The 16402-nt window shown below is 34.5% G+C and overlaps 1 protein-coding gene across 1 annotated transcript in view; it reads left to right on the top strand.

Annotated features, from left to right (window-relative positions):
- The first annotated feature begins 8584 nt into the window (after positions 1-8584).
- LOC120426478 (uncharacterized) overlaps positions 8585-16402 on the top strand; it is a 38428-nt gene continuing 30610 nt past the window's right edge. The window contains exon 1 of the mRNA XM_039591242.1: positions 8585-8716. The gene's annotated coding sequence lies outside the window, so the exon portion shown is untranslated. The remainder of the gene's footprint in view (positions 8717-16402) is intronic.

The raw sequence follows: 16402 nt of genomic DNA, 5'->3' as shown, positions 1-16402 counted from the left end.
GTTTATCTTGTTTCATTATATCTAAATTTCACATTCCCAAAACTCTCCATCAAACTGCTTTTTAAAGGACCATGCGATTCCACCAAACTACCCCGGTGTGTTTTGTTGGCAACACGGGAAAATTTCGGAGAGAAATTGCATTCCCTCTCGTGAGTTCCCGTCGCGGAAAATCTTTCAAAATGAGCAAAACTTGACAACAATCGCGCGCCAAAACCGGGCCACCTGTTTCCAAATATTTCTTCCGGTTTGGACAAGATCTGTTGGTCAAATTTATTTTGTAATAAAACAAACGCCACAATCGAAATTCCAAAAACCCAAAGTTTTCGTCCGAAATGCTTTCCGCTCGAGGAGGTGCCCCAGTTGATGGCAATGTTTATACTGCATTGATTGAAGCTAATGGAGTCGTTTAGCGATAAAGTAGCTTACTTTTTGGCGAGAGACGTGGCTCGTGTCTTGGGTAGAAAGTGATTTGCATTTATTTACGCTAATGGCTACTCCCGTGTTTTTTGTGGATTGTGGCGATGGAGGGCTTGTTCGATGGGTGTTTTGATTTGGCCAATTTGTTTATTTTTTAGCTAGACATGAATCAACTTGTGGGGCAGGTATTGCGGTTGGGATTGAAGAAGTCCATATTGTATTTCCAGATCAACTGAAAAATACTAATGCTTAAATTGCATGCATTCAAAAAACTTATGTTAATTCTCTTTCAAATTTTCGACTATTTATGAGCTTAGGAGTAAAGGTATTTTTTGAAAATAAATAACATTGCACTCGTAGAAAATAATTTCTACAGTTTTATTTGTAAACATATCAATAAAATGTATGGAGGATTGAAGTGGTTCGTCGCTGTTAAAAACAACCCAGAAATTGCATGCAATATGCAAAAGAAGCTAACTGCACTTAAAAGTTTATATGGAGAATTACGCCTATTTTTTTATAATTCAGGGTGCACGTTTTTCTTGGGATACTAAAGTTCATGCTTACAGGACTGTGTAAGCAATCTAAATAACAGTTTGAAATTGCTTGTAAAAAATGTACTTCATTGAGCGATACATAAACGATCTCTAGGATTTTTTTTCATATCAAATATTTTTTTTACTGTTTTTTTTAATATGACAAAAAAAATCTACAAATAAGTCGATGGGAGGTTTTTAATTTACGAAAGGAAATTCCCAGACTGGGCTAAAATCTTTGACCGAGTTATGAATTTTTGAATCAATAGTTTTTTTTAACGAAATATTGGTGGCAATTTTTTTCAAATTTATTTTTCGGGCATACCGATGGCACCAAAGAAGTTTCAGCCGGATTAACAAATACAAAAATAAAATTTAAAAAAAAATCGTAGAGAGTTGCTCATAGAGCGTTTAATTTCCCATCCCGGGAATTCCCGGGATTTCCCGCAGAAAATATATCCCGTCTCAAGGGAAATTTATACATTTCCCGGGAATTCTCAAAATTAAAGCGGAAGTAAACGTTTTCTTAATTTTTTGTACTCAATTTTTTTAAATGCTCCTGGAAAAAATAAAGAAACTTAATTTAATATCAAGATTTATTACTGATAACCTAAATTTTTAAAGTAACTGGAAATATACATTGCCAAATGCAAATATACTATAACACTTAATGTAAACTTTTTAAAGCATATCGACGTCGTCGTGCTATCTTGTCGCACCCGCCATTTTGACGTTCCGAGAAAAACGCGTTTTAATGTTTGACCTTGAATATTCAAAAACGAGAGCACGCAATGTAAACAATAACAATCACGTTTTGTTTGGCTCACCATTCTGTGCATTGTCCCAAAGTTTGGTTGAAGTTGGTTGCTGGAGTCCCGAGTTATAATTACAAATGTTTACGGTAGTCTAGCTTGTACGTGCGACAAACGCATCCTGACTTTCCTGGCCTAAAATTCCTTTGGCCTTTTGTCGCACTTACATCAATTTTCATGGAGTGACAAGATAGCACGACAAGATTGAAACTACTTTCATATGTAAAGTGACAAAAATTCACGGAGTTTTTTCGGTTTTTGTTGAATATCTCAGGATTAAAATCGAATTTTGGGGATCTGTGAAGGTCAAAAGGTGAGGCATTGTGAGCTGCACAAAATGGCGTTCTTAACTCAATTTGGCCCAAAATGCACGTACGACAAGTTAGCACGATGGCGACGATATTTGGTTATAGAATAAAGAATATTTAAACCCTTTACCACCAAAGCAAAATTGAGATTGTTTACGTTTAAGTATACCATGATCAAATTAGATGAAAATTTAATTGGTATTATTAAATATTCAAAATAGGTTTTGCAAGAAGAATTAAATTTAAAGTCATAGGATTATGGAGCACTGGTGCAACAATAATGGGTGTAAGAAAGTTTAAAATGAAAAAATAAAAGAGTGATAGCGGGATGATGACAATTTATCATATAATTTAAATCACGTTTTAGTTCTATGAAAAAACGTTTAACGGAAGTAAATTATAAACCTGAAAACCATTTGCAAAAACCCATTAAAAATAATTGAAAAACTACTTTGTAGTTAAAATATAGTTTAAAAACTTGCTCCACATATGTGAAAACATTGAGTTGTTTGAAGTAAAACAAACACGACAAGTTAGATTTTTAAGAAAAAAAAGCTTAACAATTTTGTTCAAGAGCTGAAAAGTTATTTGTTTTGAATAAATAATTTCTGAATGATTTTATTCGTTTCAACTGTGTCAAACCATACTCTCTCAAACGGGATCACAGAGGCAAGTTTTAAAGAAATATTAAGATTGTGGAGTATGGATTCATTTTACTTACTGTCCTAACACTTTGATTAAAAAATACTTCTCAACAAAAAATACCAGAGATCATTTTTTGATTTACTGTACGGTTTGAGCTTGCAACATAAGAAAAAATATACATTTTCTTGTAGTAGTAGGAATTTTCACAGGCATTCAAGCAATTCGTTTATCTTTACACTTATTTTTACCATTGAAGTCACATTCAATTTTGATGCAAATATGATTCTGAACCAAGATTAGAACAATTTTCAATCAATTTAAAATTTCCCGGGAATCCCCGGGATTTCCCAAGAAATTGGTTGATAAATTCCAGTTTCCCGAGAAATTTGTAACCCCGGGAAATTGGACGCTCTAGTTGCTCAGGCTCATTCTTCAACGTTTAGGAAATTTTCTGATATTTTTTAGAATTATAATTTTAAAAATGGTAAATAAAAAAATCAAAACAAAATCATATGTCATAGGGGAAATATACCCATTTTAATAACTCTAAGCCGTTCGACCAATTCTCATCACTTTTGTAGTTTTTCGCTATTGAATCAACATTTTCAGATGTATCAACAAAGAAGAGTTGCTTGCTCACTTTTATTAGATCTATTTATTACTTTGGATCAGTCAAAAACACTTTATGAAAGCTGTAATTCATGATCAAAGTGCTGATAGGCCGATAATAGAAATAGGCTGAGAAAGGGTATAGTTCCCCTATGTTAATCAAAATATTTGTGTAGTTCTTTTCGATTCAACTCTGTCGTGCTTACTTGTCGCATGTGCTTTTTGACGTTTCGAGAAAAACGCGTTTTATTGTTTATTATTTTATTTTATTTTTAGAACAAACAATGTAAACAATAATACACACGTTTTGTGTGGTTGTCCATTCTGTGCATTGTCCCGAAGTTTGGTTGAATTTGGATGTTGGATTCCCGAGTTTTTATTAAATTGTGTACAATAGTCGGGTGTGTACGTGTGTCAAACGCGTTCTGATCTGAAATTTCTTTGGCCAATTGTTGCACTTACAACAATTTTTAAGGTGTGTCTAGATAGCACGACAAGATTGAAACTTCTTTCATATGATGAGTGACAACAACGCACGGAGTTTTTTCGGTTTTTTATTGAATATCTCAGGATCTTCAAATAAGATTTTACATTGAAAACTGTAGTCAAAAAAAATATGCCAACCAAAACAAAAAACCAAACCAAAACTGAATACTTGGCACACATTGCACAAACTTAGAAAACCTGCTTCCACATAGAAATAAGTTTACAGTACATTTGGTGGAGACGCAAGTGTTTTAAGTTCGATCAGTGTGCCAAAAATGCAGTGTAAATTAACTAAAAATTTTAACATTAGCAGATGGGCCCAATTTTAAAGTGATCCAAATGCCCTATGTTAATTTGTTTTCAAAACAAGTTCAAAATCATTTCTGATCACTTTTTATAATTTTATTTTATTTTATTGGAACGAGCTGTCAAGCAAGATACTTAAGTATTTTGTTTGACAGCAGAAAAGGCAAAAAAGTAATGTAATTCAATAAAATTGTAAAAGCAGTTGCCCCGACCCCTCTTCGATTTGCGTGAAACTTTGTCCTAAGGGGTAACTTTTGTCCCTGATCACGAATCCGAGGTCCGTTTTGCCTTCCTCACTGAGGTAAGGCTATAATCCTGCTCTAAAAATGAACTTCGTATAAAAACGTCGTAGACCCACCTTCATGTATACATAACGACTCAGAATCGAAAACTGAACAAATGTCTGTGTGTGTGTATGTGTGTGTGTATGTGTGTGTGTATGTATGTATGTGACCAACAAACTAGCTCATGTTTCTCGGCACTGGCTGAACCGATTTGACCCGAATTTGTTGCATTCGACTTGGTTTAGGGTCCCATAGATCGAGTTTTATACAGATTGAAGTTTCGATAAGTAGTTCAAAAGTTATGTATAAAAATGTGTTTTCACATATATTTGGATCTTACTTAACTGTATGTAAACTATGTCCGGGTACATCATCCGACCCATCGTTGATTAGGTTATCAAAAGACCTTTCCAACGAGTCCAAAACATTGAAGATCTGGCAGCCCTGTCTCGAGATATGGCCACTTAAGTGATATTGATATACTTTCTTGAAGCCGGATCTCACTTAAATGTATGTAAACTATGTCCGGATCCATCATTAGACCTATTGTTGGTTAACTTATCAAAATACCTTTCCAAAAAGTCTAAAACATTGAAGATCTGGCAACCCTGTCTCGAGATATGGCCACTTAAGTGATATTGATATACTTTCTTGAAGCCGGATCTCACTTAAATGTATGTAAACTATGTCCGGATCCATCATTAGACCTATTGTTGGTTAACTTATCAAAATACCTTTCCAAAAAGTCTAAAACATTGAAGATCTGGCAACCCTGTCTCGAGATATGGCCACTTAAGTGATATTGATGTACTTTTTTGAAGCCGGATCTCACTTAAATGTATGTAAACTATGTCCGGGTCCATCATCCGACCCAATGTTGGTTAGGTTATCAAAAGACCTTTCCAACGAGTCCAAAACATTGAAGATCTGGCAACCCTGTCTCGAGATATAGCCACTTAAGTGATATTGATGTACTTTTTTGAAGCCGGATCTCACTTAAATGTATGTAAACTATGTCCGGATCCATCATTAGACCTATTGTTGGTTAACTTATCAAAATACCTTTCCAAAAAGTCTAAAACATTGAAGATCTGGCAACCCTGTCTCGAGATATGGCCACTTAAGTGATATTGATGTACTTTTTTGATGCCGGATCTCACTTAAATGTATGTAAACTATGTCCGGATCCACCATCCGACCCATTGTTGGTTAGGTTATCAAAAGACCTTTCCAACGAGTGCAAAACATTGAAGATCTGGCAACCCTGTCTCGAGATATGGCCACTTAAGTGATATTGATGTACTTTTTAGAAGCCGGATCTCACTTAAATGTATGTAAACTATGTCCGGGTCCATCATCCGACCCATTGTTGGTTAGGTTATCAAAAGACCTTTCCAACGAGTCCAAAACATTGAAGATCTGGCAACCCTGTCTCGAGATATGGCCATTTAAGTGATATTGATGTACTTTTTTGAAGCCGAATCTCACTTAAATATATGTAAACTATGTCCGGATCCACCATCCGACCCATTATTGGTTAGGTTATCAAAAGACCTTTCCAACGAGTGCAAAACATTGAAGATCTGGCAACCCTGTCTCGAGATATGGCCATTTAAGTGATATTGATGTACTTTTTAGAAGCCGGATCTCACTTAAATGTATGTAAACTATGTCCGGGTCCATCATCCGACCCATTGTTGGTTAGGTTATCAAAAGACCTTTCCAACGAGTCCAAAACATTGAAGATCTGGCAACCCTGTCTCGAGATATGGCCATTTAAGTGATATTGATGTACTTTTTTGAAGCCGAATCTCACTTAAATATATGTAAACTATGTCCGGATCCACCATTCGACCCATTGTTGGTTAGGTTATCAAAAGACCTTTCCAACGAATCCAAAACATTGAAGATCTGGCAACCCTGTCTTGAGATATGGCCACTTAAGTGACATTTATGTACTTTTCTGAAGTCGGATCTTACTTAAATGTTAACGACCCATCGTTGGTTAGGTTATCAAAAAACCTTTCCAACGAATCCGAAACATTGAAGATCTGGCAACCCTGTCTCGAGATATGGCCACTTAAGTGATATCGATGTACTTTTCGGAAGCCGGATCTAAAAAATAGATGAAACTTGTGTAGGGGAAAGTGGGGCAAGTGTAACAAGCTAAGAAAATGCTCGTTATAATCCATTAAAACGTTAAAAAATTTGTCGGATTTTTTAGAATCATCTTGTTCCAGGTCCTGACAGAGGCTTTGATGGAACAATTTTTAAAAAAGTTCTGTTTTTCAATATAAAAAATTGATTTTAATTTTTTTGATTTTTCGTACGTTCTACTCAACTAGTGGGGCAAGACGAACAACCCGTTGGGGCAAGAGGAACAATGCATGAAAAAACATGCTAATTTGCTAACAATTGAACTATTATCACTTAGATACATCAGATTAGGATGTATTTAAAACGTTTCTTTCATTTTTAGATTAAAAAATAATATTTTACTATAAATTTGACCGTTTTTACGAAATAAAAAATATTACTTAGATGATAAATAGTAAATTTTCATGATATTTTTATATCGTGTATGGACAATTTTTTTAACAATTGTTTATCAGTTTTTAAGAACTTTTATGTATTTTTTTCGCAATAAAATATGTTGCTGCAGCAATTCGTATTTTTTTTCCATACTAAAAATCCATATGGTATACTTGCCCCACCTTAACAAGATTTTTTTAAAGCTCTCTACAAAAATAACCATAAATCATAAATCATACTTTATAATACGTGCAAGTCATTGGTAGGGACACTACTGATCTAGAAAAAATAGCATTTTGATAAAATAAGCCTTACAACGAACCCTAAGCCTTATTTTGTACTTTAAAAATATTATAAGAAAACAAAGGTTTTGAAAAAAAACTCAATTGAATCCTATGTGGTTATGTGGTAGTAGAATCAGCTAATTGCATTGCTAGCAACAATTCCTCATGCTGGAAATAATCAAAATTGTAAAAATTACGGCCTTATTAGCGATTGTTCCTCTTGCCCCATATGGTCGTCTTGCCCCGCTTTCCCCTACAGCCATTGTTGTGAGGAAGGCTCCAACCACATAGGTGGATTAAGTTAGTTTTTTTGATATCTCGTGATGGAGAGGCGGTACGACCCCTTCAATTTTTGAACATGCGAAATAAGAGGTGTTTTTCAATAATTTGCATAATTTGAGATAGTTTAAAAATTAGACGCCCGATTTGATGGCGTACTCAGAATTCCGGAAAAACGTATTTTTTCGGAAATCGCTTTTAAATCGCAATAACTCGTGATGTTTATAAGCAAACCCCTTATGTTTATATATCAAAGTTTTTGTAATTGTCTGCTCTACAACTTTGTAGAACATTGTTACACTCTAAAAAATTACTCTGCAAAGTTAGAAAAAACAAGAAATTGTAAAATTAAAAATTTTGTTCTAAATGAATAAATGACCCTGCTGGGTCAATGTAGATTCGAAAAGAACATTAATTTTCCCTTAAAATGACATGTTCCAAATTTTTTTACAATCGAGTAACGGAAAATGGCAGAGTTTTTAAAACTTTTTTAGTGTTTTTTTTTTTCAATGAAAAATGCGTTTTTTCAGAATTCTGAGTACGCCATTAAATCGGGCGTCTAATTTTTACATGAAAGTCCTTTTGATACCAAATTTCTATCTCATCACCGTTTCAGGCTGCAAATTTGAAAAACAGCTCTTTATTTGCATGTTCAAAAATGGAAGGGGTCGTACCGCCCCTCCGTCTCTAGATATCAATAAACAGACCTCGGATTCGTGATCAGGGCCAAAAGTTACCCCTTGGAACAAAGTTTCACGCAAATCGAAGAGGGGTTGGGGCAACTTTTCCCGATTTCGTGTGAGTTGATAGAGAATTACCCATGTAAAATGGATATTTTACATTTCCATATATTTTCTAGTTAGGAGAACCAACTGTATATTAGTAAGAAGTAATAAAGCCGATTTATGAAGCTTCCGCAATTAGAGGATTTTTTGAAAATAAAGGAATATCACCTCCCAAAAGCAAAAACCTCATCCCACACATTGACGCAAAATTTATACCACCAGCCGTCTCCATCATGCATTACCCCACGACAAGTCGAATGCAGAAAAAAAAAGTCGTCTCTCAGAGATTCGAACTCAAACCGGAAACGCATGCGCCATCGACTCTGAGTGCCAACCGCTTTTTTTCTGAGTGTCCTCCTCCTCCCGAGAGGGTGGCCAATTCCGAAGCCGCGCTCTGCCACCAGTTGAGTGAGATTTCCCGTCGCGTTCGGAAGTAAGTTGTACGGTTCGGTTGAGCAGAACCGAAAATATTCATCACACACACACACATGCATACATACCAAGGGGGTTTTTCGTGGGAAAGAGTGAGACGGCAGATGCAGTGATTTGAGTGGGAAGAAGTGAGACCATCCGAGTTTAATGGCCAAAAAGGGGAAAAATTGCTCCACCGGATCTCCAGGTGGTTGAACACGTGCAACGCGAAGACGACCTTGACCGAGTGCCAAGTTTCTGCCAAGTGAGCTCAAAATGTGGTGAAAATTGTGCGAAAAGCCGGAAAAATTACGTAAAATTTCGAAATGTGACCCCACGACAGTTTGCAAAATCGAACACGGCCAGAGCAGCGCAGAAGAAGAAAAAATCCTAATTTTCAATCCATCGCAGGCAGAGTGTCATACGAAGAGACCACGAGGGAAATCGTTCGAAGGAAGCAAAGAAAAAGGAGAAGGAGAAAACCCCGCGAAGAAAAACGCAGTGAAAATCAGCCACTGCTGCTGGCTAGCGGGCAGTCAGCGGTGTGTTACTTCAATTTAGCGACAGTGATAAAATTAAAAGAAGAAAAAAAATAAATCTCTCTCCATCTTTCACGAGTGAAAGAAATTCTGAGCTGCGGGGTTGACATGTCGGTGGCGCACCAAAATACAGTGTTGGTCGGAAAATGTGAAAAAAATCTTAAAGAAACGATTCTTAAAAATTAATACGTTATAAATTTATCCAGGCTGTTTCAAATTTGAAAACTCCTATTGAATTTTCCACTCTTGAAAGAGCCTGACACCACCAAATTCCGACTCTGATAACAACTCCTTAATAAGCAAGGTCTACATTAAATTTACTTCATCCGGTACTGCGCTTGTTCGGTAACTGGGCTGATTTTTACATTGGAGCTTGATATCTGGGCTGTAGCTAACTATAAATCAGACAAAATTTAAAAAAAAAACGAACAATAACAACTGGGAAAAGTGGTCAGTGCATGCTAAAAATAAGTTCTACAGCATAAAAATCATTTTTAAGAGTTTTCATTAAATTACAAAATAATTTAACGTTATCATTTTATTTAAAAAAAAAACTATAATTCAATGATGCCTTCGTCATGTTTCGTTTAGCTCAGTTGGCGTTTGGTAACGTTGGGTACGTTCTCAGCCGGGCTACCCAACAAGCAGGGCCGTGTACAAGGGGGGGGTTTTAGGGGTTTAACCCCCCCCTGGCAAATTAAGTTAGTTACACCCCATGCGCCCCTCGGCCCGAAGGGCCGATTTTTTTTTAGCTATGTTGCTAAAATGCCAAAGAGATTTTTTTTTCAAATCGATATGAAAAATTTGACTGGAGGCGCCCCTATGACTACCACATTTTTATGAAAATTATGATAATTTAACTGGAGGCGCCCCTAAGACTTATTTTTTTTCAATACGAATATGCAATATAAAAATTTGACTGGAGGCGCCTCTACGTCTTAAAAAAATCATGCAAATTCTCGAAATGAAATATTGAATGGAGGCGCCCCTACGACTTAAAACAAATCATATTATTTTTTTTTTATAAAAATTGACTGGAGGCTCCCTTATGACTTGAAAAAACATGAAAATTCTTGATATAAAAAAATTGACTGGAGGCGCCCCTATGACTACCACATTTTTATGAAAATTTAACTAGACGCGCCCCTTAGACTTAATTATTTTCAATACGAATATGCAATTTAAAAATTTGACTGGAGGCGCCCCTACGTCTTAAAAAAATCATGCAAATTCTCGAAATGAAATATTGAATGGAGGCGCCCCTACGACTTAAAACAAATCATATTAATTTTTTTTATAAAAATTGACTGGAGGCGCCCTTATGACTTGAAAAAAACATGAAAATTCTCGATATAAAAAATTTGACTGGAGGCGTCCCTATGACTACCACATTTTTATGAAAATTTAACTGGAGGCGCCCCTAAGACTTATTTTTTTTCAATACGAATATGCAATATAAAAATTTGACTGGAGGCGCCTCTACGTCTTAAAAAAATCATGCAAATTCTCGAAATGAAATATTGAATGGAGGCGCCCCTACGACTTAAAACAAATCATATTAATTTTTTTTATAAAAATTGACTGGAGGCTCCCTTATGACTTGAAAAAACATGAAAATTCTTGATATAAAAAAATTGACTGGAGGCGCCCCTATGACTACCACATTTTTATGAAAATTTAACTAGACGCGCCCCTTAGACTTAATTATTTTCAATACGAATATGCAATTTAAAAATTTGACTGGAGGCGCCCCTACGTCTTAAAAAAATCATGCAAATTCTCGAAATGAAATATTGAATGGAGGCGCCCCTACGACTTAAAACAAATCATATTAATTTTTTTTATAAAAATTGACTGGAGGCGCCCTTATGACTTGAAAAAAACATGAAAATTCTCGATATAAAAAATTTGACTGGAGGCGTCCCTATGACTACCACATTTTTATGAAAATTTAACTGGACGCGCCCCTAAGACTTATTTTTTTTCAATACGAATATGCAATATAAAAATTTGACTGGAGGCGCCTCTACGTCTTAAAAAAATCATGCAAATTCTCGAAATGAAATATTGAATGGAGGCGCCCCTACGACTTAAAACAAATCATATTAATTTTTTTTATAAAAATTGACTGGAGGCTCCCTTATGACTTGAAAAAACATGAAAATTCTTGATATAAAAAAATTGACTGGAGGCGCCCCTATGACTACCACATTTTTATGAAAATTTAACTAGACGCGCCCCTTAGACTTAATTATTTTCAATACGAATATGCAATTTAAAAATTTGACTGGAGGCGCCCCTACGTCTTAAAAAAATCATGCAAATTCTCGAAATGAAATATTGAATGGAGGCGCCCCTACGACTTAAAAAAAATCATATTAACTTTTTTATAAAAATTGACTGAAGGCTCCCTTATGACTTGAAAAAAACATGAAAATTCTCGATATATAAAAATTGACTGGAGGCGTCCCTATGACTACCACATTTTTATGAAAATTTAACTGGACGCGCCCCTAAGACTTATTTTTTTTCAATACGAACATGCAATATAAAAATTTGACTGGAGGCGCCTCTACGTCTTAAAAAAATCATGCAAATTCTCGAAATGAAATATTGAATGGAGGCGCCCCTACGACTTAAAAAAAATCATATTAACTTTTTTATAAAAATTGACTGAAGGCGCCCTTATGACTTGAAAAAACATGAAAATTCTCGATATAAAAAAATTGACTTGAGGCGCCCCTATGACTACCACATTTTTATGAAAGTTTAACTGGACGCGTCCCTTAGACTTAATTATTTTCAATACGAATATGCAATATAAAAATATGACTGGAGGCGCCCCTACGTCTTAAAAAAATCATTCGAATTCTCGAAATGAAATATTGAATGGAGGCGCCCCTACGACTTAAAAAAAATCATATTAACTTTTTTATAAAAATTGACTGAAGGCGCCCTTATGACTTGAAAAAACATGAAAATTCTCGATATAAAAAAATTGACTGGAGGCGCCCCTATGACTACCACATTTTTATGAAAATTTAACTGAACGCGCCCCTTAGACTTAATTTCTTTCAATACGAATATGCAATATAAAAATTTGACTGTAGGCGCCCCTACGACTGTAAAAAAAATCATACAAATTTTGATATGAAAATTTGACTGGAGGCGCCCTTATAACTTAAAAAAATCATGCAAATTCTCGATATGTAAAAAATTTGACTGAAGGCGCCCCTATGACTAAAACATTTTTATGAAAATTATGAAAATTTAACTGGAGGCGACCCTAAGACTTATTTTTTTTCAATACGAATATGCAATATAAAAAATTGACTGGAAGCGCCCTTACGACTTAAAAAAATCATGCAAATTCTCGATTTGAAAAATTAAATATAGGCGCCCATACGACTTTAAAAAATCATACAAATTTTGTTATGAAAATTTGACTGGAGGCACCCTTATGACTTAAAAAAATCTTGCAAATTATCGATATGAAAAATTTGACTGCAGGCGCCCCTATGACTAAAACCTTTTCATGAAAATTATGAAAATTTAATTGGAGGCGACCCTAAAACTTAATTTTTTTCAGTACGAATATGCAATATAAAAATTTGACTGGAGGCGCCTCTACGTCTTAAAAAAATCATGCAAATTCTCGAAATGAAATATTGAATGGAGGCGCCCCTACGACTTAAAAAAAATCATATTAACTTTTTTATAAAAATTGACTGGAGGCGCCCTTATGACTTGATAAAACATGAAAATTCTCGATATAAAAAATTTGACTGGAGGCGCCCCTATGACTACCACATTTTTATGAAAGTTTAACTGGACGCGTCCCTTAGACTTAATTTTTTTTTCAATACGAATATGCAATATAAAAATATGACTGGAGGCGCCCCTACGTCTTAAAAATTCATGCAAATTCTCGAAATGAAATATTGAATGGAGGCGCCCCTACGACTTTAAAAATATCATATTAATTTTATTATAATTGACTGGAGGCGCCGTTATGACTTGAAAAAACCATGAAAAATCTCGATATAAAAAAAATGACTGGAGGCGCCCCTATGACTACCACATTTTTATGAAAATTTAACTGAACGCGCCCCTTAGACTTAATTTCTTTCAATACGAATATGCAATATAAAAATTTGACTGTAGGCGCCCCTACGACTTTAAAAAAAAATCATACAAATTTTGTTATGAAAATTTGACTGGAGGCGCCCTTATTACTTAAAAAATCATGCAAATTCTCGATATGTAAAAAATTTGACTGAAGGCGCCCCTATGACTAAAACATTTTTATGAAAATTATGAAAATTTAACTGGAGGCGACCCTAAGACTTATTTTTTTTTCAATACGAATATGCAATATAAAAAATTGACTGGAAGCGCCCTTACGACTTAAAAAAATCATGCAAATTCTCGATATGAAAAATTAAATATAGGCGCCCATACGACTTTAAAAAATCATACAAATTTTGTTATGAAAATTTGACTGGAGGCAACCTTATGACTTAAAAAAATCTTGCAAATTATCGATATGAAAAATTTGACTGCAGGCGCCCCTATGACTAAAACCTTTTCATGAAAATTATGAAAATTTAATTGGAGGCGCCCCTAAGACTTAATTTTTTTTCAGTACGAATATGCAATATAAAAATTTGACTGGAGGCGCCTCTACGTCTTAAAAAAATCATGCAAATTCTCGAAATGAAATATTGAATGGAGGCGCCCCTACGACTTAAAAAAAATCATATTAACTTTTTTATAAAAATTGACTGGAGGCGCCCTTATGACTTGAAAAAACATGAAAATTCTCGATATAAAAAATTTGACTGGAGGCGCCCCTATGACTACCACATTTTTATGAAAGTTTAACTGGACGCGTCCCTTAGACTTAATTATTTTCAATACGAATATGCAATATAAAAATATGACTGGAGGCGCCCCTACGTCTTAAAAAAATCATGCAAATTCTCGAAATGAAATATTGAATGGAGGCGCCCCTACGACTTTAAAAAAATCATATTAATTTTATTATAATTGACTGGAGGCGCCCTTATGACTTGAAAAAACCATGAAAAATCTCGATATAAAAAAAATGACTGGAGGCGCCCCTATGACTACCACATTTTTATGAAAATTTAACTGAACGCGCCCCTTAGACTTAATTTCTTTCAATACGAATATGCAATATAAAAATTTGACTGTAGGCGCCCCTACGACTTTAAAAAAATCATACAAATTTTGTTATGAAAATTTGACTGGAGGCGCCCTTATTACTTATAAAAATCATGCAAATTCTCGATATGTAAAAAATTTGACTGAAGGCGCCCCTATGACTAAAACATTTTTATTAAAATTATGAAAATTTAACTGGAGGCGACCCTAAGACTTATTTTTTTTCAATACGAATATGCAATATAAAAATTTGACTGGAAGCGCCCTTACGACTTAAAAAAATGATGCAAATTCTCGATTTGAAAAATTAAATATAGGCGCCCATACGACTTTAAAAAATCATACAAATTTTGTTATGAAAATTAGACTGGAGGCACCCTTATGACTTAAAAAAATCTTGCAAATTATCGATATGAATAATTTGACGCCCCCTATGACTAAAACCTTTTCATGAAAATTATGAAAATTTAATTGGAGGCGCCCCTAAGACTTATTTTTTTTCAGTACGAATATGCCATATAAAAATTTGACTAGAGGCGCCCCTACGTCTTAAAAAAACATACAAATTTTATAATGAAAATTTGACTAGAGGCGCTCTTATGACTTAAAAAAATCATACCAATTCTTTTATTGAAAATTTGACCTATGACTATGAATGAAACATTTTTATGAAAATTCTCAATATGAAAATTTAACTGGAGGCGCCCCTACGACCTAATTTTTTTAAACATATTCTCAACATTAAAGATTTGACTGGAGGCGCCCCTTAGAATTAAAAAAATCATGCGAATTCTTGATATGAAAAATTGACTGAAAGCGCCCCTATGAATTATTTTTTTTAAATACAAATTCCCAATGACTGATACAAATGATATGACTGAAGACGCCCCTACGACTTTAAAGGCATATGCTCGATATGGCAACTTGGATTGAGGCGCCCTTATGACTTAAAAAAATCATACAAATTCTTATTATGAAAATTTATTTGGTGCCGCCCCTACGACTTATTTTTTTTAAACAAATTCTCAATATTGAAAATTTGACAGGAGGCGACTTAAAAAATCATGAAAATTTTCGCTATGAAAAATTTAATGAATGCGTCCCTACGACTTTGAAAAAATCATACAATTTCTTATTATGAAAAAATGACTGGAGGCGCCCTATGACTTAAACATTTTTATGAAAATTCTCGATATGAAAATTGAATTGAAGGCGCCCCTACGACCTAACATAATCATGCAAATTCTCGAAATGAAAAATTGATTGGAGGCTCCACTACGACTTTAAAAAAATCATACAAATTTTATTATGAAAATTTGACTGGAGGCGCCCTTATGACTTAAAAAATCATGCAAATTCTCGATATGAAAAATTTGACTGGAGGCGTCCCTTTGACTTAAACATTTTTATGAAAATCATGAAAATTTAACTGGAGGCCTACGACTTAATTTTTTTTAAATAAAAGTTCACAATATAGAAACTTGACTGGAGGTCCCTTTTAACTTAAAAATATCATGCAAATTCTCCATATGAAATATTGAATGGAGGCGCCCCTACGACATTAAAAAAATATATTAATTATATTTAAAAAAATGACTGGAGGCGCCCTTATGACTTGAAAAAAACATGAAAATTCTCGATATTAAAATTTGGTTGTAGGCGCCTCTATGACAAAAACATTTTTATGAAAATTCTTGATATGAAAATTGAATTGGAGGCGCCCCTACGACTTAAAAAAATCATGCAAATTCACGATATAAAAAATTGAATGGAGGCTCCCCTACGACTTCAAAAAATTCATACATTCTCGATATGAAAAATTTTACTGGAGACGCCCCTATGACTAAAAATTTTTTATGAAAATTATGAAAATTTTACTGGAGGCGCCCCTACGATTTAATTTTTTCCAATTCAAATTCTCAATATAAAATTTTGACTGGAGACGCCCTAACGACTTAAAAAAATCAGGCCAACTTTCGATA

The sequence above is a fragment of the Culex pipiens genome, chromosome 2 (genome assembly GCF_016801865.2).
Source record: "Culex pipiens pallens isolate TS chromosome 2, TS_CPP_V2, whole genome shotgun sequence".
NCBI lineage: Eukaryota > Metazoa > Arthropoda > Insecta > Diptera > Culicidae > Culex > Culex pipiens.
This window is presented reverse-complemented; position numbering and strand designations above follow the sequence as displayed.